The sequence below is a fragment of the Melopsittacus undulatus genome, chromosome 1, assembly GCF_012275295.1.
Source record: "Melopsittacus undulatus isolate bMelUnd1 chromosome 1, bMelUnd1.mat.Z, whole genome shotgun sequence".
Classification (NCBI taxonomy): Eukaryota; Metazoa; Chordata; class Aves; order Psittaciformes; family Psittaculidae; genus Melopsittacus; species Melopsittacus undulatus.
In genome coordinates, this window is record NC_047527.1 from 5,787,035 (window position 1) to 5,804,123 (window position 17,089).

Consider the following 17,089-nt stretch of genomic DNA (forward strand, 5'->3'; position numbering starts at 1 on the left):
AATTGGCTCTGTCAGACATGGGGCTTCTGGCATCTTCTCACAGAAGCCACCAATGTAGCCCTCCTGCAACTAAAACCTTGCCAAGCAAACCCAATACGAGGCTGCTAAATGGATTGTTTTCAGTGTAAGGACAAGGGGAATCAGACAGCCATCAAGCAACATTAGTAAGGAATGAAGAAGAGTGGAGAAGAGAAGAGGGAATTAGCTGAACAAACAGCAAGTAGATAAATGTGCACATGTAGAGATCACTTAGGCAGAGATATAAGGACATTAACAGTGACAAGGGGAATGGAGTATTGAGGTACATGGAGCACATTGCATGCAGGTGGATTTTATAAGAGGATGCAGGGCAGAAAGAGGAGTTATCAACTAAGGCAGCAAACACAGGTTCAATGGACTGGATTCCACAGCAACAACAGTTACAGAAGGTCTGCTGTAGCTATTCCTGTGGGGCATTCTTCTGATCCAAGGGCTCTGATGGTATGGTCCAACACCCCTAGATACTTCATTCCCACCTGTATGGGGGTCATCTTCTACTCAGCATCTGGCCTCAATCACTTTTGCTGCAATTAGAGCCCAGTTTTGTTCTGGTTTCACTGGATATCAAAACCAGTTTATTCTGTTCCTCTGTACCTCATGTTTTTTTCTGCTTGGAAAACTATTATATGTCTTCCTAGATTTAAAGCAAGGAAATGGCTCTTTGGCAGAATCATTCTTGACATACTTAATATAATTAATTTATTATTAATTTAATTATTTACTTTCTTTAATCCACTGTTTTGTGCACAAAATGTCTTTAATAGGCATGATGTCTAGTTCAGGTCTAAACAAGAAATTCTTGCTGTCATTGAAGCTGGCTACTGGAATAGAGGATGGGATCAACAGAAGTATTAATTTAGAGGTCAGATAACTGCTTTGTTATCTGAATATGCGAGGTGGAACTGTTCTGGGAGGTGAGAGAGGGCTGGTGCAGAACAGGACCAAATGATTTCTTGTGCATGTACCTCTTCATGTTAACACAGTAGGAATAGGAAAGGAGTTCACTGTAAGGGCTATGCCCTATGTGTATTTAGAAAGTAAAGCCTTTTATCACTGTTGTAGTTAACTCTGTGGTTTTAATGACATCTGTCCATAAACCAGGACCATGCAAACCACCAGGTGGGGGAGGACGTGACAAGGGCACAAGCCAAGCTGCTGTTCAGTTCATGCACATCCTAAGACAAGAGCACATGCTGTCACAGCCAAGCTAGGGTTTTAATAGACATAATCCTTGGAGAGCTCCTGGGAGACACATGAATTGAGGAGAGGAAATGGTAGGAAGTATTTTGGTTGTACTGAGCAGTGATGGGTCTTCCAGTCCTCATAGTGCTGAGATGTGGAGTCCTGAAGTGTTGTAAATGTTGCATTTCATGCCAACAGCTGTTCAGAATCACTCATCTCGGGGCTCACTGGACGTCTGTCCTAGACTAAGTCATTCCATCTCGCTATATTTGACTGAATTTATTGCCAGGCTAGTGTCATTAAGTGCATTAATAGCATTTTAACTCTCATTTGATCTGGTGGAAGCAAGCATAGCAGAATTGGAAAATACCATGTCTGCTCAGTGGGGCATTGTGGCAGTGAGAGATATTTTTGCCAAACATCTCCATTACAGTCTGAACTATAGTTAGCAGGCAAAAAATGGGTGATGTTTTCACAGGAGAGCAGCAGAGATACATTCTGCTAAAAATTCCAGAGATGCTACACGCTTCCTAAATAAGATCTCTGCTTATATGTTGTAGGATAACAACAGGCAGCTATGTTGGTAGATTTAAAAATACACAAACATCTGCTCCTTGTAGGTAAACAGTGGCTTTATGCTTGTCAAAGACAGCTATTTCTTTTTTGGCTTTATTTCAACTCAGATTTAATTTAAAGCTGGATTTTGTGTTACTGCATGTACAGAGTTTTCAGCCTGGTTTGAAACTGGTAGCACTGTTTAACACTGACATTTAAGCCTCAATGCAGAAGATGTTGCAATGGTGACCTAAAATGCCCATACCTTCCTAGAGGTAATTGTTTCTAAACAACACTGATTGCAGTGCCTTGGGTGCTGTCATATTTGGGTTTATTCTGTTATCCATAAGTGAGGCAGGTGATAAGATGCAATTTGCAAAGCTGAGGAAAAACATTCTCGCAAAACATATGCCGTATTTAGTGGCTCCATAGAGCAGAAGCCTGTGACTTGGGACCCTCAGAGTACTTGGGTATGTGCATGTGCATATGTATGTGCAATTACTGAGCCCCTGCTCTACTGGAAACATCAGATTTCACAACTTGAAAATAAATTTGGCTTTAAAGGTAGAGCCTCTGCTAAGATTTGGATGGATTTTTTTTAATACAGCTAGTAATAGGAGACACACAAGCAGATGTTTTCTAAGGAAGTACTACAGAAACATTATACTCAGCATTGGTCTATGTCCAGTAGTGATTTTCATGTATAATGCAGACCTTTCTACAAGCAGTTTTTAGACATCTGTGAGCTTGGTGAGCTCAGTGAGCTCCTTGACATAACGAGTTCCTCTGCAAGTGCAATAGGTTGCCCAGAGAAGCTGTGGCTGCCGATCTGTGACAGTGTGAAAGGCCAGGTTGGACACAGGGGCTTGGAGCACCTTGCTTTAGTGGAAGGTGTCCCTGCCTGTGGCAGGGGGGTGGAACTGGGTGGGTTTTAAGTTTCCTTCCAACACAAAGCATTCTATGATTCTGTGATTCTAAGTCTGTGAAGACCAAAGGATTATCTCATAATATAAATCTCAAATGCTTTGCAAGGACATGAAGACAAAACATTTCATTGACTGGCTGGTACCAATGGTACAGGGAGGCCTGTGATAGTGAGATGATCCTGCCCCTCTCCTGAGACTATCCTGCCCCTCTACTCTGCTCTCTTGGACCTCACTTGGTGTATTGTGTGCAGTTCTGGTGTCCTCAACATAAAAAGGACATGGAACTGTTGGAACAAGTCCAGAGGAGGTCACGAGGATGCTCAGGGACTGGAGCACCTCCTGTATGGAGACAGGCTGAGAAAGTTGGGGCTGTTCAGCCTGGAGAAGAGAAGGCTGCGTGGAGATCTCATAGCAGCCTTCCAGTATCTGAAGGGGGGATATAAGGATACTGGGGACTGTAGTGATAGGACAAGAGTAACAGGTTAAAACTTAAGCAGGGTAAGTTTAGATTGGATATAAGGAAGTTCTTTACTGTAAGGATGGTGAGGCACTGGAATAGGGTGCCCAAGTTGTAAATGCTCCATCTCTGGCAGTGTTCAAGGCCAGGCTGGGTGAAGCTTTGGGTGATATGGTTTAGTGTGAGGTGTCCCTGCCCATGGCAGTTTGGTTGGAACTGGATGATCTTAAGGTCCTTTCCAACCCTAACTATTCTGTGATTCTATGACATAATAGCAAAAGGAGTCACAAGATCCATAACATTTATTTTTGTTTGTACATGTCTTTGTAGGCTTTGTGTTATATATGCAGTGCATAAAATACAAGTCTTATGCTACCACTATTCTGTTTCTGATGCAAAAGAGCTTCCAGTAGCACTTTGAAAACAATTTTAAGTAGCAATCTAAAAGCTTTTTGAAGTCAGATTTGGTCAGGGTCATGGTATGTTCATAGAACAGCTAGCTGTTTTTTCCTTGCCTTCAATGTTAAAAATAGCTCATGCACAGAGACCATAAAAAAGGGTAGGCATCTGAATTGCTGTATCTTGACTGGTAATTCCTGAAAGACTTATCATTATAGTAAAATCTCACATGAGTACTGAAACACTGGAACGCATCAGCACCTAACAGTTGACCTTCATTTTATACTTCCTCTTGAGCTCTAAGGTTTCACTGTGAAAGCATTAATTTCTAGGTAGCTCTGCACTAGATATCATGCAATAAGAAAGGAGATAGAACTCAACAAGCTGGCAGGACTGAGAATCCTAAGGGATTTTAATGAACACAGTTGTAGTGGTAGTTTTAATTCTTTTAGTTTGTTGAGTAGAACTTGTGGACTTGGGGATTTGTAGACTGGTTTTGCTTTCATAGTTGAACTATGACTTCATTTGGTCTCTTCAAAAACAGCTCAGCAGTAGTGCCAACTCTTGCTTTGTCTTACTACAGGAGTTCTTTTTCATTGTCGCAATGGTTTGTAGAGACCTCTTACAAATGTGCACATAGCTTCTTGTCTGTGACAGAACATCATACATGCCACAAGTGCATTTAGTTGGAAAACTGTAGTTTGGTGTCAACCTCCATGCTGAATGCTGAGAAAGGTAAAGTTTTCATCATCATAGAATCATCATAGAAGAGCTAGGTTTGGAAAGGACCTTAAAATAACTTACTCCAGCCACCCTGCCATGGGTTAGAGTAATAACTCGTAGCTCATGTTTGCATCACATCTGCCAAAGGCAACATTCTTAGTAGGATGTTCCACATTTGGCTGCTTAAGCCTATGTCCAGACTAAGTGCAGCTACTACATTTTGATCCTCACTTGAAAATCTGGTCACTTCCAGATATTTTGGGAAGTCTGTTCAAAGCTTACCAGACAACTGCTGCTGTTTTAAAAGCTGCTGCTAGGCAGTGACCCAGCTGATATTGCCTCTGATATTCCCTCTTGTTTCTTGATGCTCTTTTCCCGCAGCTGTAGTGGTGGCTTTCTCTGTAGCATCTCGAACATTAGCAATCTCTCATGTCACAGATGACAGGATTACACATCCTTTCATCACCACATTTTCTGGCTAACTGCAGTTTCCTACCTAGGTACTAGAGGCCTGTGACAGGATTTTACACCCATTTTTCTTTTGAAAGAGAAGAAAAAGAAAGATCTACTTTTCATGGATGATATGCTAGGAGGAGATAAAGTGTTTGATGAGCATAGTGATCATGACATTACATAGCTTTCTTCTGCCACTGGCTTGTTGAAGGATAACCTGGTATCTTGACTGTGGCTCCAGGAAGCACAGCAAAGATATTAGTTTTCTCCTGCAGCACTTTCTGTTTTCAAATCTAATGCTTGACTCTCTCAGACCTGATTTTCCACTTGGTTTGGTCACCACCAGCTTAGAGCAAGTTGGCTCTGTGGTGTCTGGTAGACAGTAATCCTTTCGGTTAAAGAGTGCGCAGTGGCTGCTGGTTGGTCCTATGTTCCTCCAGAGATGATGTAGGTATGACTGTTTTTCTGGATCATGGATACAGTTCTGTCCTGCCATTGTGTAACCTCCATATAATTTAAATTCTGTGTGTCCAAAGGAGGGCAATGGAGCTGGTGAAGGGTCTGGAGCACAAGTGTGATGGGGAATGGCTCAGGTAGCTTGGGGGGGGGGGGTTAGTCTGGAGAAGAGAAGGCTCAGGGGGGACCTTATTGCTCTCTAAAACTGCTTGAAAGAAGGTTGTAGTGAAGTGGGGTGGGTCTTTTCTCCCAAGTAACAAGACAAGAGGAAATGGCCTCAAGGTGAGCCAGGGGAGGTTTAGATTGGATGTTAGGAGCAATTTCTTCCCGAAAGGATTGGAACAGGCTGCCCAGGGAAGTGGTCACCATGCCTGGAGGCATTTCAAATATGTGTAGACGTGATGCTCACAGACATGGTTTAGTGGTGGACATGGCAGCACTGGGTTAATAGTTGGATGTGATGATTTTAAAGGTCTTCTCCAAGCTTAACAGTTCTATGATTCTAAATAACTTCCTATTTTGCTTGGACTTTGAAATGAATAGGTCTATTCTGAGCTTAGCAACAGTGCTGTTTTATGCCCAGTTAAAGCCAGCCCCACTGCTAAAAAAAAAGTCTTATTCTTCCTAAATTGCTTCTCCCATCTGCCAGCACAAGCATTTATGTGGCCCCTCCATGAACTACAGCAGGGAGCCAATGAATATTCTTGTTTTGTTTCCCAGACTAGTTTTTATTCAGATTTAGTTCATCATGCAGCCACATGGCCATTTGCTGTCCCAGGGGAGGAACTGGCACAAGGTGAGAACACACATAAGAAGTATGAGGAAGATCTGGATTGCATCCTTTGATACTGTGCCAGTTCATATCAGCTTGATTAACATTAGCTGAGGAGTTCAGAAAGCTGAGGAGAATCCTCCATGTGTTCCCACTGTAAATGTGTGCTTGTGCTGTGGTATCCTCTGGTTTAAGTGTGTACAAATTAGGTGGCTGGGCAGGTTCTTCCCATTCAAACCCTACTTCTAGGCTTCAGCACAGCTTTCTTGCCTCAAATAAATGGTCTGTTCAGCAAAAATATCCCACTGCAGATGGATTTCTTCATGGTTCTGTTCCATGTTCCTTAAATAGGCTCCTCTGTATGTCTAACTATTGCTGCTTTACTACTGACTTAGCTTCTGGCTGTCTGGGGTGTAGCTGTAATGACAGAGCTCTCCTTCCTTGGATAAACAGTGTCTGGTGTGCAGCATCTTGCTGATGTTGTTAGGTGGGATGAGCAAGTTGACCATCACCTTCACTTAGATACAGACTGTCAGTGTCTCCAGGCAGCACTTTGGTATTTGTGTGACCTGTACCGAAGTAGCTTCTCTCCCCTGGAATGGATGTTAGCTCTGTTATAACTTTGGAAGGTGATTTATCAATGTATTTTTCTTCCCTTGTACACTGGAAAAAGCGGTGTCTTATGTGTGTTGCCTTCGGATGAGGAAGAAATTCAGTCTTTCAGCAGCTGTGGTGCAATTTCTCCTTTTTGCTGAGGGAGCAAGGGTATGAATCCAAGTTATCCAAATAAATCTGTGGCAGAAAATAGTGTTACTTCCACTCCTCTTTGATACAGCTGAGAAAAGGAGTCTGTTCCAAACCTGCAGCTTCATACAGACTGCTGGGAACCTTAGTAAGAGTCTCTGAAGGTAAAAATATGATAAAATGAGAGTAACTAACCCTTCTGCACTTGCCTTTCTTATCTCTAATTTTTCTTTAACAGTTACATGCAAATAGTAACATCACAAAACATTGACAATCACTTTACATATAGCAATGAATCTCAGCTGTCAACAATGTCGTGTCCAAAATCACAGAATCTAACTGAATGATAACATCGCCTTAGCTTGTTATAGTTTTTCTTGCATTTTAGAGAAGAAATCTCTAAGAACAGTGTTTGATATGCAGCAGAACTAATTGCAAAGGCAGGAAGAAGAGTAGACTCATGGCAACTAAAAGGAAGACTCAGACATTAGAAAGAAACATTAAGAAAGGCAGGAAAAGTATGGGTCTCAGTGGCAGGAGAAATTACATCTCATGAAAAAGTAATGTGCCGTTTAGAGAACAAAAAGAGGAAAAATATGGTGACTATGGGAGCAATTTCTAAATAACCTACGGATGAGAGAGAAATACAGAAATAGGAACAGGCAGAAATCTGGAACACATTGTCATGTGCTGAAAGTTGTTAGTAGGTTGTTTTTCAGCACCGCCTGCAGCCCTCATTGATTTTGCACGAGCTGTGGGTTCTCAGTAAGTTCAAAATTAGGCTGTGGAGCCCAACACGTATCCAGCTGCAATCAGGTGGAGGCTTTCTGTCTGCTCTGGTAGGGTCCAAGTGATGGGGTAGCAGAAAGGACTCATCCTTGGGGCAGCACTATCTATCTTGGTGTTTGCTTTCTGATAGGCTGAATAGGGGGTGCTCAGTAGAAAGAATAACCTCTGAGGCTGGGTAGATGCTCAATAAGAGACTAGAGCAAAGCACCAAAAACCCTTGGAGGTATCAGGCTTAGTTACAGGCTTATATATCCAGGAATAACAGAGATAAGGAAAAAACCCTTGCCATGTGTGCTTCATAAAACTAAACTGTTTCAGACCTCAGCAGCTTTTGTGCAGTCAGGGCTCTCTGCCTCTTTTATTAACTGCCTCCAAACTGACTTTACACTGGAATGATACCAGTTACTGAATGATTTAGGGCTGGCTTTCCCCCCCTCCCTGTGTTTTATGTGACTATTGCTGCAAAAATCTATGGTGTCTTTCAGCACTGCCTACAAATGGAGCTTGACCATCACCTGGCTTGGTTAGGCTCACCTGTAAATTAGTTTTCTTTTGCTGTCCTGCGATTTGGGGATGTACTTCTATTTAGGATAGTGAAAGCCAAATCTGGAAAGGTGATGTGGAGGTTTAGTCCCAGTTCTGTGGGTGGAGCTGGTAGAATTTACTGCAAATAATAGAGGAGTGTGAACGTTTGTCATGTTTGAACATGCAAAACCCCATGCAATGCCTTAAAGGTTACAGCATGGCATATTATAGTTTTCCCTGAAACCCAGTGGTTTTCCTGAACCCTTCAGGGTCCAGTATTTCTGTAAACCCCCTATGGCAATGGTGAGCTTAGTCTCTCAGGACTGTTGTTGTGTTCTGGCTCTATATATTCAAGTCTCAAAGTCTTGTCATGAATAAGGGCAATGAGAGATGGAGATGCTTATATTTGAAGTAATGAGGGAGCTTGGAGGTACCATGGGAGTGCTGACTCTTGCAGGAAGGACACAAACATTGTTGGTCATAGGCTGCTTGTGACACTTAGGCAGAAGTTTAGCACAAACCTCATGGCCTAGCTAAATGTCTGCTTTCTCCAGCTTCACTGGAAAATCTGTGACCTTTTGCAGTAATGGATCAAGTTCTTTGCATCACCTGAAAGTTAATCTGATTTCGAAAGCAATTTCACGGCAGAAGTGAACTGTAAGAACAAACCTAAGCTCAGATCTAGGTAAGCTGCCACATTAACACCTGCAACAAAGTGAGCAGGAACACCTATTTTAAGATCTGTGATGAAACCATTGAAAGTTCTGAGTTGTGCTGAGCCACCTTTGGAAGCTTATGTTGTTTATCCCTGTGCTCAGGACCAAAGCAAAGCTTGTCATTTAAGTGTCTAAAGGGTTATTTTGAGGCTGTAGATAGAGCTTTGACACAAGTAAACCTGGTGTGGATTCTGCAAAACAGACTTTCATGCTATTACTGGAGTTCAAACTCAGATGATATAACCATATCCTTTTTCATCCTTTGGTAATATGATGTGGTGCATCCTTTCTTCTGTGGAAGTTTATGAAGGTTATCAGCTCTTCCTGCCATTGAATTTCAGCTTCTCTTTTTGTTTTCAAATGAGATAAGCCAACCGGCAAAATTGAATGCAGTGTACTGGTCTGCTGAGAATATTTCTTTCCCAGTGCTAGAGCTGCAGCATGGTTTGTCTGGTGGGTTATTTTTGTTAGTAAATTGTAGGGTTAGTGTTTCAATCCCATCAAGTTCCCTACAAGTTACACCCAAATACCAAATTCATTTTCAAATCAGTAATCTCATTTGTAATGTGAAACAAAAGCAGTGGAAGCATTTTGAACACCTAGAACTGCTTTTTGATAAAGTACTCATTAGGTTCTTTGAAATGCAAATAAGAGATTGTAACAAGCTCTGCTGTATTACTGTAGTTACAAATGATGGAGAATTGTTCAGATCTCTGCATAAAATGCCTCTTGGCATGCTCTTCATTTCAGTAACTGAGTAGTACTGCTAATGCTGACCAGAAGGAGGGCAGGTATCTTTCAGGGAAGGTAGCTCAGTAGGATGATACGGGTTTTGATGCTCACTGTCCTAAACTGTTGAATAGCAGCCTTGTGTGATGTCAGGTTTCAAACCTCTGTTTTTTTCCTTACAGTTTAATAGTTAACTTTTAGTGTCAGGTTAGCTATAACTTTTTATGTATGTATAGATATACTTTCTATATATATATATTATACATAGATATGTGTGTATGCATGTCCACGTATAGCACATGTATTTCTCTATTTATAGATATATAAATTCCAGAAAATAAAGCTGCATCCTTCCAGCCTGAAGCATCAGTCTTTTTTTTTACAGTGAGGTAGATAAAAAGCCATCACATGTTAAAATCCCAGTGAAGATGAAATACAGGACATTTTTACTGCAGTGTAACTACACACAATCAACCCAATCCACCACCTCTGGGCAAGACTTCGTTTAGCTACACTGCAGTGGAAATCACTGTGCTTTGTTCCTCCAGGATTTTATAGCAAGATGGATAGCATATATTAGTTAACTACTATAAAAACCTCTCAGTTTTGGCAGTGAAGACATAACATCTCTGTGAGAGGCTGCAGTACTAATATGACTCAAGTAGGATGGTACAGCAGAATTGTAGTCGCTAGTGCTAATGCTTTCTGGCAAATGGCTCAAATAACTTAAAGAGTGTTTCTGAATTTAAAACAGATGTTGGATCAGAACTGAGATCCATGAATTGAATTAAACATTATTGAGTCTTTATATTCAAGTATCTTCAGTGAGATTCGTATCATCTAACTGCAGTGGCCTGAAAGATATTTGTCTAGACTCTTTGGATAGTGGAAAGAAATAGACACTTCCAGAGAGTGATTCATCCTTTTCAAAGAAAAGTGTTTAAGACAAGGTGGCATGATTCAACCTCTGGGTACCCATCTCTTTTCATTAACTTCTGAGAAAGCTTAGATAAGTTGCTCGCATCATATTCCAAACTTACACAGGGGAAGTTTAGAAGCAAGAAACTCTTTACTGTAAGGGTGGTGAGGTACTGGAATAGGTTGCCCAGGGAAGTTGTAAATGTTCCATCCCCTGAGGTGTTCAAGATCGGGTTGGACAGAGCCTTGGATGACATGGTCTAGGGTAAGATGTCCCTGCCCATGGCAGGGGGGTTGGAACTGGATGATCTTAAGGTCCTTTCCAACCTTAACTATTCTATGATTCTATTCTATTGTATGATTCTATGATTCCTTACTTTGACTACCAAAAGCCACCCAGATCCAGAATTGGGTCTTTCCCTGCCACATTCTGGGAATACAGTAATTCTTTATGCCAGTATACCAGTCTCTTGGGATTTAAATTGTGGATGCAACTATAGACCAGTGTGGTTGCAAGCTTAGGTGTGTGATGCATTTCTCATCTAGTGATCTGATACTGCAGTATTTGTGCAGTCGCAGGGGTCAGTGCCAGTTTAGAGAACTGTTGTCAAGTACTGCCATGTGTTTTGGGTCAAACATTGTACTGCTAAGTTTACTCCACCCCTAAAGGACTAAGAATGGTTTCCTTTCCCTTATCTTGGGCTTCTTCCTGAACAGTGATAAATTGACTCTTGAAGTAAAGTATATCATGATGCTACCTGCTGCAGACAGTTGCCTCATTATAGCAAGGAGATAATGTTTTAAGAAACAACTAATGGCTGAAATACAATTAAGAGTAACAGAGAAGGAGACAGCTTTTAAAATGAATGTTGGTGGAAGACATCTTTGCTGCAAATAGCTTTTTTTTCCTTGGCTAATTGAAGGATGAAGGTTGCACCCTGAGACAGGCCTGCAAATCCACTCTTCTTTAATGATCTTTCCAGTTTTCTCTGTAAGATCCTAAAACAAATTGTCCTATATGGAATCAAAATGGGGAGGATGCCGGCTCAGACCAGTTCCCATGTTAACAAAGTCCATGTTATTGGTGTATACCTATTGTCTTCCCATACAGACAAGCTAAGGATTCACTTGTAGGACCTGATAAAAAACCCACTAGAACTGCTGATGCACCCTGTGGGCTTGGGGCTAGGAATAGGAATGGAAAGCTGGCAAATGACTTTCAAGCAGTGGAGCTCCTAAGTAGAGATTTAGGTAATTAAAACATACTTGTTTAAGTTTATGATGAATTCACTGTGGCTGCCACTTGCAGAAGTGTTGCTGTGAATGGTGGCTCTGTAGTAGTCCCTGCTGGAAGACAGCATGGCTTGTTTTGAATATCCTGACTCGTGTATATGAGCATGATGCACGTAGTAAGGATCATGACAGAGAGGGGATGTACTCAGGGATAACAATCCCAGGGGACTGAAGTGATCCAGACCAGCCTTTGAGTCTCAGATTCCTGAAACCAAATCTCAGTGGTCTGTGGTGCAACTCTAACAGAGGTAAAAGAGGTCTACTTGGCACCTTGGGAAGGTCACTGTGGTGTCTAGACTAAGAACCTTAGATAGCTATTTTTTCAGTTCCCAACACTATATTTCCCTATGTGTTTTGGCAGTGCTTAGCCCCATGAGTCTTGTTAAAGCACAAACACTGGTCATAATGCTCCTGCTTTAGTCCAGCTTATTGACAACCTGCAATCACAACTTCCCTTACAGAGAAACAACCCCCCTTCAACACTCATGGCCCAATTAGTTCAGAGCTGGCTGCTTTAATGAAAAGGGTAGAGTATAGAAACAGAAAGAAGTCATCATTATCTTAGCTGTAACGTGTAGGCCATGAGTCTTACTTGAGCTGTGAGTATATAGCATCCTATGAAAAAAGGCAAACTGTCCTAGAAAATTTACTGCGTTAGTAACAAATCAATATATTTAGGGAGGTATCTGCACAATTCCTCCAAGCTATTGGAGCTCTGTGCTGGAGTAGTGAGTCATGAATGTTGATTTTTAACAGAGCTGCTTCAGGACTAATGTAAGATTTGCAGAGCTACAAATCCTTCCAAAATTCAGCATCATTTTCACTGACTGTTCTTATTCCTAAGAGCAAACACAGGATCTGATGCTTGTCTTGTTTACCTGACAAACTGTTCTGTGACTCTGTTGTGGCCTTAATAATATCCCAGAGAATTGATTTCCTTGGAACTAATATTATGTTTGTAATGTATTTGTCACCAGCTGAATATTTACATGCTCATAGCTTTTTATATGCTGTAAGATGCTGTGGTTTCACACAATGGAAGATGGTGCACAGGAATCTCTTTAATTTATGGCTGGTTCAGAATGAAGGATTTTCATCATCTATAATTAGCATTTTATCCCAGTGGGTGATTGTGGTTTTCACTGTAAAGCCTTTTGCATATTATTTAGTTAAAAATACTGTCCTGGGTACTTGCTGACAGCACAGGAATACAGCATAGGACCACTAAACAAATGGAATTAGTGGACGGATTGCTACACCCTGCCACTACATTGAGCTCTACAAACTATTCCTGAGTTGATTACATTTCTCCAGTAATTTGGCTTTGGATGTTGATATATATATTTATTTTAGAGTAGGGGGCCTGTAATAAAGAAAAGGCTCATTTTTTTTCCTTTGATTTTAATAGGTGCATTCCTATATCATAAAATGTTTTGCCTTGCTGAAATTTCTAATCCCATCTTTTGGTCTCACACGGACAAGAAGGGTTTTCCTTGTTCAGATCCTACTGCAGGTTCTTTCCTTTTTTCAGTTCTTTTAACATTGATTGTCTTAGCTTAGATTATAACTAGAGCAGTAAGATTTATTTTGGAGCTCTCATCTGGAGCATGGAGTAGTTTCACTCATCTGTGTTTATTTTATGTTCGGTAATATCTCACTGCTGATTATTTTTCATGCACTAGTAATGTAGCAAGATAATAATTGTTTACTTAGGCAAACATCTGAAAAAGTATGAGACTGTTTTGCCACAACTTCATACAATTGTTCTCATCAAGGCTGAGTTATTTCAAGTGAATCCAGTGGTTTTCTTAAGCTCACACAGCAGAGCAGTAAAACATCTCTGAAAACGCCCTTGGTACACCTGATTTACACATGGTGCAGTTCCCTTCCTTATGGGGAAAATAAAGGTTTTCCATGGAAAGTTTGGTGTATCCAAGCATAAAGAGGATGCTTCTTGGGGTTTACGGATCCTGTGCTGTACCCATCCTCTTCAGTGCTTAAATAATTCTTGTTCTACTAGTAGGGGAGATATATGAAACAAATGTAGAAATTCCTAGGAGACTGTTCCTCAATTTGGATAGACATGGAGGTATTATGTGTCTGTGTGTGTATGTGTCTGCAATCTTCCTAGTGTGCTCAGCACAGTCCAGCATTCAAGATGGGCCTGACCCGGCTCTGTAGGTCTCTGGGTGGTGTTTCTGCTCATGTCTCTTCTGCTGCTGATTGACAAGAGTGATGCTATGTTGATGCAGTCCAGAAGTGGTGCAGGAGCTCTTGGGGCTGTAATTGTGTGATGCTAGTCCTTTCATCTTCTGTTCTTTTCTTTCTTCTTCTCAATAATTGTCTTCCCTTCACCACAAAAAGTACAGGAGTAAACAAGCTTTTCAGGAAAAGTGTTTTCTACCAGTAACCCTGTGCTGTGGTGGAGTAAGAGGGAGAAATACCAAGAAGAGCAAACGAATTTATGCCATCAAGTTCATAGTCACAGAGGTTGGTTTGCCTGTGGTTTTTCTCCCCCCATCCACACTTCATTATAGCATAAGCTTCCAAGTAACCTGAATTCACCAGAAACCAATAGGACTGAGGGCACCAAGGGCATTCCCCCTTTCATGTGCTTTGCCCAGGGAGGCACTGCCTGTCGTTGTATGGTTTCAAGCTGAGCAGGAGATGAAGTATTGGTCCACTAAGTGAAAGTGCTGGCTGGTCATCTGATTGTGGTCACTGATAAAGAACTCAACATCTCTCATGGACTCAAGCATCTTCCATAATCCTACCTTGAAATTATCCTCTTCGGGAATACGGGTTCTATCCAGAATTCTTTAATTTCTCTTTTTTTTTTGCAGTCAGTTCTTTTTATAGCATCCACTATTTTTTAATATATACATATGCTTAGATATATATATACACACACATATATATATAACTGGAAGTGAATCAAATTATTATCTTTCAGCAAATGCAAATAATATGTAGGGAATGGAAGCCACAGGAATGTCTAAACACGCTTTTCATGCTGGGTGGATCTGTGCTCCCATGGGGGGAGTGGAGTATCCTAATTTCAGAATAGTACAGACTGAGTTTTCATTAAATCAGTAGATGTTTAAACATAACATTTTGGAAGGGAATGTGGAAAACAGACATGTATCTGCAATGTGCCTATAATTGTACAGTCATTTCTGGATTTTTATTGGCCCTGGGGTTTTCTGACATGTTAAGAATGATTTTCCCAGGGTTGGTGGGACCTATGAAAAAGCAGCTGAAGTCAGTAAAAAGAGCCAACATCTGTGTGCTTTCTGGCTATTAGGCTGAGCTCTTCATAGAATCACAGAACAGTCTGGGTTGGAAAGGACCTTAAGATCATCCAGTTCCAACCCTCTGCCGTGCCCAGGGACACCTCACACTAAACCATATCACCCAAGGCTTCACCCAGCCTGGCCTTGAACACTGCCAGGGATGGAGCATTCACACCTCCCTGGGCAACCCATTCCAGTGCCTCACCACCCCCACAGTAAAGAATTTTTCCTTATATCCAATCTAAACTTCCCCTGTTTAAATTTTAACCTGTTACCCCTTGTCCTGTCACTACAGTCCCTAATGAAGAGTCCCTCCCCAGCATCCTGAATCCACCATTCATGTAACTTTCTGTCTAAGATGTCAGTCTGGATGCTAAGTTTGATTCTCCCTGCACTTTGTGTTTTGTAGCTGAGGAGGAACTGTGCTGGAGTGCTAGTGTGAAGAACTGCTTAATGTTAATTTTCATGAAGGAAAATGTAACACAGTGCTTGCTCTTCTCCAATTTTGCTAGCAGCACTTAAACTTCCCTGCTGGATGCACTTGTTCTGCTTCTCTTTTCAATGAAGGTGAAGCATAAGGAGATGAAATCCAGCTGTGGGAGGCAACTATTTAGTTAAAATGCCCCACCTTAGAAAGTGATTCTAGCAATTATATGTAGCAGTTTACCTACATGTATAAATTAGTTAATGCACATAATATTAGATCTTTATGTGCAGTTTTATGTTTGTCTGGACAGACACGTGTGATGAAAACTTGGGCTTGCTCACTGCTTGTGCAAGATGTCAAGAGAGTCTTGGCTCTGTGGACATGGTACTGAGACTGCCTCCAATATAGACCTATTGAAACGTTGTCTTATCCTTAGCTATTGCTTGCCCAGCCCTCTTTTAAAATCAGGTCGGGAGGGGTGCTTATAGTCTAGTCCTGTGTCTCTGTTTTCTATGTATAGGTCCAAATTCATTCTTGCTCAGTAGTTACAGCAATTGTGAATCTGCCTCATGATTCAGTAGTTTTTTCCTGACCAGGGATGAATCTGGTTGTTCATTAGAAGAACTTCACTGTCCAGAGGTAATACGCCATTCTCTGTGCTCTCTACATTTATCAAAAGGACTGGTCAAGGCCAGGTTGAACAGAGCCTTGGGTGACATGGTTTAGTGTAAGGTGTCCCTACCGCTGGCAGGGGGGTTGGAACTTGATGATCCTAAGGTCTTTTCCAACCCTAACTATTCTATGATTCTCTCTGGAGTTTCTCACATTTATGATATTGAAGAAACATGATCTCAGGAACATATTCTGATTAAAAGAATGGACATTGTGGGATTTCTAGTTATTGTAGTCTAAGGAAACAGTTTAAAACATACTTCTCTTAGAACAAGACTGCCAGTCTGTTTAATGCTTTACTCTTGGCTTTGGGCTGAATGTCAATCTTATTTTTAAATTACTTTTTTATATGGAGTTGTAAGTGACCTTGCACTGATGTAGAAAATTCATGCCACATTGAACACCAGTGTTGCTAAATTCCCAAAACACCTGTGGAATAATATATTAGGAGATATGACCATTAATGCCCATCATGCCTTTGGAGAAGCATAGAAACAAGAAAACAGTGGGCCCAGGCCCACCCAGTTATGTTAAAATTTGTTGCAGGTCTTAATAGGGACTTGTTTCCTTTGTGCTCCATTGTAATCAGTGCTGGAGTAACTCAATCACATCTCTGCTTACTCTAGCTCAGAGTGAGCTGTGAGAGGGAGGCAATCAGTTTAAGTAAGGCATCTTTCTTTGTGGATGACTGTGCTGAGTAGTAATGATGGAGAGCCTGACTCTACACATGCACACATAGGGGAGCAAGGAGAAATGCAACCCAAAGGGTTGCTATGTTAACACAGGACCTTGGAAGGTAGACAACTGCCAGTACAAGACCTGGGCTCTGGCAGTGGCCCACCATAGTGCATGGGACGCCCAGTGGGATGGGTTCAGTCTGTGCTAATGAGCTCTTTCCAAAGAATAACCAGACATGGTTCAAGGAATAACACAGGCTTAGGCTAGGAACCTTTTCCTAACATGCAGTGGGAATGTGGAATCCTGGGTTTGGGTGGATGGGAATGGGAAGAGTAGTTTGGCT

General features: G+C 41.4%; 1 protein-coding gene across 1 annotated transcript in view; it reads left to right on the forward strand.

Annotated features, from left to right (window-relative positions):
* Positions 1 to 17,089, forward strand: part of COL22A1 (collagen type XXII alpha 1 chain) — a 220,972-nt gene that overhangs the window by 32,817 nt on the left and 171,066 nt on the right. The gene's annotated exons all lie outside the window — the stretch shown is intronic.